The 7,166-nt window shown below is 36.8% G+C and overlaps 1 protein-coding gene across 1 annotated transcript in view; it reads left to right on the forward strand.

Annotated features, from left to right (window-relative positions):
* Positions 1–962: 962 nt before the first annotated feature.
* Positions 963–7,166, forward strand: part of LOC107708251 (methylcytosine dioxygenase TET3-like) — a 52,485-nt gene continuing 46,281 nt past the window's right edge. Inside the window, exon 1 of the mRNA XM_016512438.1 lies at positions 963–1,062. The gene's annotated coding sequence lies outside the window, so the exon portion shown is untranslated. The remainder of the gene's footprint in view (positions 1,063–7,166) is intronic.

Genomic DNA, 7,166 nt, shown 5'->3' on the forward strand with positions numbered 1-7,166 from the left:
AGATAGATAGATAGATAGATAGATATAGACATACATATAGATAGATATTCACATTTATAGATAGATAGATAGACATACAGATAGATAGATAGATAGATAGATATAGACATACATATAGATAGATATTCACATTTATAGAGATAGATAGATAGATTATACCATATATCATGGTAATGTTAACAAAAACCTGTAATGGGCTCATATAGTTGATTGTAATAAATAATTCACTCTATATGCATAATATACATATATATATATATATATATACAATTAATTCTGCTTTATTTAGCTACAGTATAGTTAATTTTGACCAAAACTGAAATATATCCTAAACCTGACCTTTTTCTCCCCATACAGTCCCCAAAGTGCCTTCACTGGCAGTGACCAGAACTGCTTTCTGTCTGCATCCAAATGACATCAATTCTGTGTCACAGAGACATGCTCTCCATCACCTGCGGCCGTGTTCCTAACGCACCTGCACCTGCAGGTCAATGATGGCATGTCCAAGAGTTCCTCTTGTGCCCTTTAAGACCCTGTCCAGACGTTCCTCCCTGTGGCCCTAACTCAGCACACACACTTTATGGACTGGTCTGTGCCGTGCTGTAAAGAACCTTATTTTTTACCTAGTATTTTTAAACCGGTAGCGGCCACTTTTACCGCTCTCTTGTCCCGTAAGAGAGCGGGACCCTCAGTATGCACAAGCCGAGGGGAGGCCCTGGCCCTCCCGTCCAGGACATATATGAATTCTCTCTGGACGAGGAGGACCCTAAAGTTTTCCTCGGGGCCAGGAGCGCAAGGGTGGTGTCTCCTGCGGCCGACTACATCAGGTCCGAGCATGAGCAAGCTGGCATGTTCTCCTTGCCACAGATGGAGGCAGACCAGGAACCGATGGAGGCTGTGGCACCTCTTAAAAAGAAGAGAAAGAGATGCGGCGTATGTGGGCCTTGTATGAAGAAGGAGAACTGCGGTACCTGCAGCAACTGCCTAAACCGAAAGATCAGACACCAGATCTGCAAACTGAGAAAGTGTGACGAGCTGAAGAGGAGGAAGAGCCCATGGGAGGTAAAGATACTGCACTTCTGTTTTGTACATAACAGCGTGTTATATATCTATTAGTGCTGGGCAACGATTAATCACATCCAAAATAAGTTTTTGTTTATATATGTATGTGTACTGCGTTTATTTATTATGTGTGTATATAACGACACACACATATATTTTGAAAATATTTACATTTATATTCATATAATTTATATTATATATAAATATTTGTAATTTATAAACATAACATTTTTCTGAAATATATACTTACATGCTTGTGGATTTATATATACATAATAAATATACATTATGCCAAACATCATTAGGATATTAAGTAAAGATCATGTTCATGTGAAGATATTTTAATATGCATTGCTAAGGACCTAATTTGGACAACTTTAAATGCGATTTTTCTCAATATTTAGATTTTTTTGCACTTTCAGATTCCAGATTTTCAAACCTCCTATCCAAGCCATACATCAATGGAAAGCTTATTTATTCAGCTTTCAGATGGTCTATAAATCTCAATTTAAAAAAAATGACCCTTATGACTGGTTTTGTGGTCCAGGGTCACGTATATTATGTACACACAAACTTTTATATTGAATGCAATCAATTGCGGTTAATCCAGCGATTGCCCAGCACTAATATCTATCCATGTTGTCTGCTGGTGATTTTTGGAGGATTTAACACTAAAGGCATTAGTTCCTGTTTACTAGCTGTTATTGTTCCTCCTAGACGCATTCCTCACCTGTCCTGTCTTGACACGTCTCCTTTCATCCTTCCATACTTGCCTAGATTGTAATGACCTGAAAATATGTCCAGTTTCTTCGAGTCTCAAATAAGGATCGTATAACTCTTTTTATATAAATAGCATTTATGTCGATTTTGAACCTTTAATGTAGTCCTTTCAGTACAAGACACTCATTGCATTCATTTCCATATTTTATTTGGTAACACCGTTTCATTTGTTGACATTAGATAACTATCCCCCGGTTTCACAGACAAGGCTTAAGCCTAGTCCCAGACTAAAATGTAAGTCTGAGAAAGAAACTTGCACTGACTGATCGTAAAATATATCAGTGCCTTTGTTTTGTCTCGAGATGCACACCAGAAATGTTTTTTTTCTCCTAAGGCATGTTTATAAAAATGACTTAAATGTCCTAAAATATCCTTAGTCTAAGCCCCGTTCAAAAACATGCCTTTTGAAATGTTCAAAAGGCATGTTTATAAAAATGACTTAAATGTCCTAAAATATCCTTAGTCTAAGCCCCGTCTGTGAAACCAGGCCTAAATCAGTTAACCTGAACTAACTATGAAAAATACTTCTAAAGGACTTGTTATTACCAAAATCAAAAGTTGTATCTGTTATTATTATTTAATGATCGTGAACAGTTGTGCTTTTATGGAACTAGCGTTATTTAATTATGAGATTTTGATTTATGTTACTCTACATGTTATATGAGATGTTTAATGGGAGTTAGGAGTTTATTACACTATACATCGCTTGCATTAAGAGGCTTTGACAGGCTGTTTGTGTTTGCACATGGTTAGTTAAGGTATGAAAATGAGCCCAGTGAGACTGAAAAGCACTGAAGAATTGCTCAGCTGCCCACAGCAAAGCTCCCTCTCGACAGCTTAGCAAAATGAGCCTCTCTTTGTTTTATTGTTTACAGTGTGCTTTTTTAAGAAGCAGCTGCTCTAGTGTGCCTTTTTTCCACCAATGATCATATATGACAGTGGCTGATCATGACTAAAGCTGGCTACACATTTTGATGTTTTCTTCCTTTTGTTTTTTTCTTTTTTGTCACATTTTTTTTAGTTGCTAGGGCATTCTGTGAGGTTGCTAGGTTGATGTTTACTGGCCTTTTTCCTAAGTATTTTTGACTTGTTTCCCATTACAAATATCTAAACATACATTTACTCAAGAAGTAAAATGACTGTTATGTCTGTTAAATATTTAGTCCTATTTTCTAAAATATCTACCAAAATGAAGTGAGCTTATACTTAAAACAAGATATCTGCCAGTGCACTATTAGAAAACTTAAAACTTAATTCAAAGGAAATAATCCTTACAAATGATCCTAATAATTCTTACCCCACTGACAGATAATTTTCTTGTTTTAAGCATAATCTCACTTGATTTTGATACATTTTTCAGAAAACAAGACTTGTATCTTAATTTAAGAATTTATTTATTAATTAAGAATATTTATAATGGAAAAGAAGTCAAATCTTTTTTATTTTATTTTTATTTTTTGCAGTGTAGCTTATCCCAGATCAAGTCTCTGCTTAAGTATGTTTTTGATGCCTATTTTATTATCTGCAAAGACAAAGAAATGTAATTTCTCTCTTAAATAGTAATAGCACAGCTCTCCTCAACAAGCCGCACAATTTCAGGGATTATTCATGTCCGAAGCACAAACAGTGTGAGTTATGCACAGATGTTTAATACTTATGGTTATGGGATTGTGCAACAGTATTAGTAATTGAGATGTTGCCAATGAAGCACCACTAATGATGTGACTGGTTTTTCTGATTAAGCGTAGTGTTTGGAATCTTTTTGTCTGTCTTTTGAGGCTCACATGGGTTCCAGGTGTGTGTATATGTGTGTTTGAGCAGGTTTAGAGTCTCCTACAAAAGAATTCCTTTTGCTTGCTTTATATACTCTGCTCTTTGACCTTTGACCGTTGGAGGAGTGGGGGCTGACCTCTAGCCAAATAGAAGAGGAAGGAGATCGGGGGAGGGAGAGAGCGAGAGAGAGAAAAGAGAACCAGAGAGAGGAGATGAGAAGTGCTGAAAGCAAAAGAAAAAGAGAAACAGTGGAAAGGTAAAGAAGAAATGCAGATAAACAGGAAATGCTGAAAGCGCAAAGGACAGGGAGGACAATTGAAGGAAAGCTATCCATGTCGTTGTGTGGGAAATTTTGATTCGATGACAGAAAACAACAATACTTCCTCTCTCTTACACTCCCTCAACCTAATTATTGACCATACAATTCAAGGCATGATATGCAAGACTTCTGGTTACATTTTAGCAGAAAAAAGCAGTGTTAGCTAAGTCGGGTTGTGACGGTGAGGAAATTTTCCCACCGGTTAATCGACGTGTGACAACACCGGTAATACCGGTATCACCGTTGGGTTGGGTGGAGGGTGTTAGTTCGTTTGAGTTTCCCTCTTTTCTTAGCTTTCAAATGGCTTGTAAAAGTGCCGTGCGCATTTTACTTTCACTTTCAAATTAGCAGCAATTCGGCGTTGATTCAATTCAAGCAACAACGCCAAACTCATAACTTTTATTAACAAAACGAATAAAAATACACCATATATGACTAATAAAATAACAAATTACTTAGGCTACACAAAATTTAAAATAGGTACAGTGCCGTGAAAAGGTTTTTGCCCCCTTCCTGTTTTTTTTTATTTTTTGCATACGTGTCACACTTAAAAGATTCAGATCATCAAACCAATTTTAATATTACGCAAAGATAATGCAAGTAAATACAAAATGCAGTTTTTAAATGATAATTTCATTTATTAAGGGAAAAAAGCTATCCAAACCTACCTGGCCCTACGTGAAAAATTAATTGCCCCTCCTCTTAAATCATGAAAGAACTGTGATTAACCACATTATTTTAGAAAGCTGAGTTAAATTTCACTAGCCACACGCAGGCCTGATTACTGCCAGACCTGTTGAATCAAGAAATCACTTAAATAGAACCTGTGTGACAAAGTGAAACATGCTTAGAGAGCAACACATCATGCCGCGATCTAAAGAAATTCAAGAACAGATGAGAAACAAAATAGCTGACATGTATCAGCCTGGAAAGGGTTATGAAGCCATTTCTAAGGCTTTGGGACTCCAGCGAACCACGGTCAGAGCCATTATCCACAAATGGAGAAAGCTTGGAACAGTGGTGAACCTTCCCAGGAGTGGCCAGCCTACCAAAATTACTCCAACAGCGCAACGACGACTCATCCAGGAGGTCATAAAAGAACCCAGAACAACATCTAAAGAACTGCAGGCCTCACTTGCCTCAATTAAGGTCAGTGTTCATGATTCAACAATAAGAAAGAGACTGGGCAAAAACAGCATCCATGGGAGAGTTCCAAGGCAAAAGCCATTGCTGACCAAAAAGAACACAAAGGCTTGTCTCACATTTGCCAAAAAATATCTTGTTTATCCCCAAGACTTTTGGGCAAATATTCTGTGGACTGATGAGACAAAAGTTGAACTTTTTGGAAGGTGTGTGTCCCGTTACATCTGGCGTAAAACCAGCACAGCATTTCATTAAAGAACATCATCCTAACAGTCAAACATGGTGGTGGTAGTGTGATGGTCTGGGGCTGCTCTGCAGCTTCAGGACCTGGATGACTTGCCATAATTGATGGAACCATGAATTCTGCTCTCTATCAGAAAATCCTGAAGGACAATGTCCGGCCGTCAGTTTGTGACCTCAAGCTCAAGCGCACTTGGTTTATGCAGCAGGACAATGATCCAAAACACACCAGCAAGTCCACCTTTGAATGGCTCAAGAAAAACAAAATTAAGGTTTTGGAATGGCCAAGTCAAAGTCCAGACTTAAATCCGATTGAGATGCTGTGGCATGACCTTAAACAGTCCATTCATGCTCAAAAACCCTCCAATGTGGCTGAATGAAAACAATTCTGCAAAGAAGAGTGGGCCAAAATTCCTGTGAAAGACTCATTGCCATTTATCGCAAACGCTTGATTGCAGTTGTTGCTGCAAAGGGTGGCACAACCAGTTATTAGATTTAGGGGGCAATTACTTTTTCACGTAGTGCCAGGCAGGTTTGGACAGCTTTTTTCCCTTAATAAATGAAATCATAATTTCAAAACTGCAGTTTGTATTTACTCAGGTTATCTTTGTGTAATATTAAAATTTGTTTGATGATCTGAATCTTTTAAGTGTGACAAATATGCAAACAATTAAAAAAACAGGAAGGGCGGCAAAAACTTTTTCACACCACTGTAAGTACACAAGTGAGCAAAATATATAACACTGTTAGTGGTTTTTGGATATTTTAATAAAAAAAATTGTGCCTTTAATGTTTAAAGTATCATTTCAGTAATTTAAATCATTTAATATTTAAATATTCAAAATTGTATATTTAAATCATTAACCTCTACATGAATTTATGAATTTAATTGCACTCATGCCACCTCTGAGCCTCATGTCTGTAAATAATATACCTATACATGCCACTTTTGTGTTCTTCTGTGCCACTTCTGTAGAGCAAATGCATTTTGTTAATACTGATTTCATTTTGATCTGAAAATTGTTCTTCTTATTCTATTGTTTTAATTAGAAATTTTGAAAAAAAAAAAAATATTTTTTTGAATTTAATGTCATAAAAGATGACATACTTTCAATAAAATAAAATAAAAATGCCAAAGGTAAAATAAATAAAAAAATGCCCCTGTAAATCACTTTAAGGAGTCAAAAATCACCTCGTAATGGGAAGGCTAATTTTTGTTATTGATTAGAAAGTGCTTTTTTTTGACTGTTCACTGATCTTTTTTTTATTTTTTGACTGTGCTCCTAGAGAAGAAGAAAGCTCCTTACTGAAGAAAAGTAAGCGTAGAGCCCTGTGGAAAAGAGCAGCATGAACATTCTACTAAATTTCTTTTTTTGTGGTTCACAGAACCAAAGAAAGAAAGTCATTCAGGTGAATAAATGATGACAAAAATTTCATTTTTGGGTTCTATTCCTTAAATAAATAGAAATATACATAAACCAAAAGGAAAGTCTCAAATAATTTCACTAACACTGTGGAACCAAATAAATAAGAAACATAGAACGTTTATTAGCAAAACGAATAAGGGGCCATTCACATATCGCGTCTTTTGCGCGCTCAAGTTCGTTATTTGAAATGTAGACGCACGGCAGGCGCGCTCATATTGGAAGCGACGCGGTCGCGACGTGCTCATTTTTTCCAGGTGCTTCCGCGCCGCATCGAGATAAAAACATTTCAACTTTTCAGAATGCCGCAAGCGCACCGCGGGTCATGTGACAAGAACCAACCAATCAGCTTCATCCTTTCCCGTAACAACATTGAAAGCTCAGCCAAGATGAAGGAACAGCTGATCATAGCTGTACAGGGATAG

This window comes from Sinocyclocheilus rhinocerous, unplaced genomic scaffold, assembly GCF_001515625.1.
Source record: "Sinocyclocheilus rhinocerous isolate Xijiao unplaced genomic scaffold, SAMN03320098_v1.1 scaffold1436, whole genome shotgun sequence".
In the NCBI taxonomy this organism is placed as follows: Eukaryota; Metazoa; Chordata; class Actinopteri; order Cypriniformes; family Cyprinidae; genus Sinocyclocheilus; species Sinocyclocheilus rhinocerous.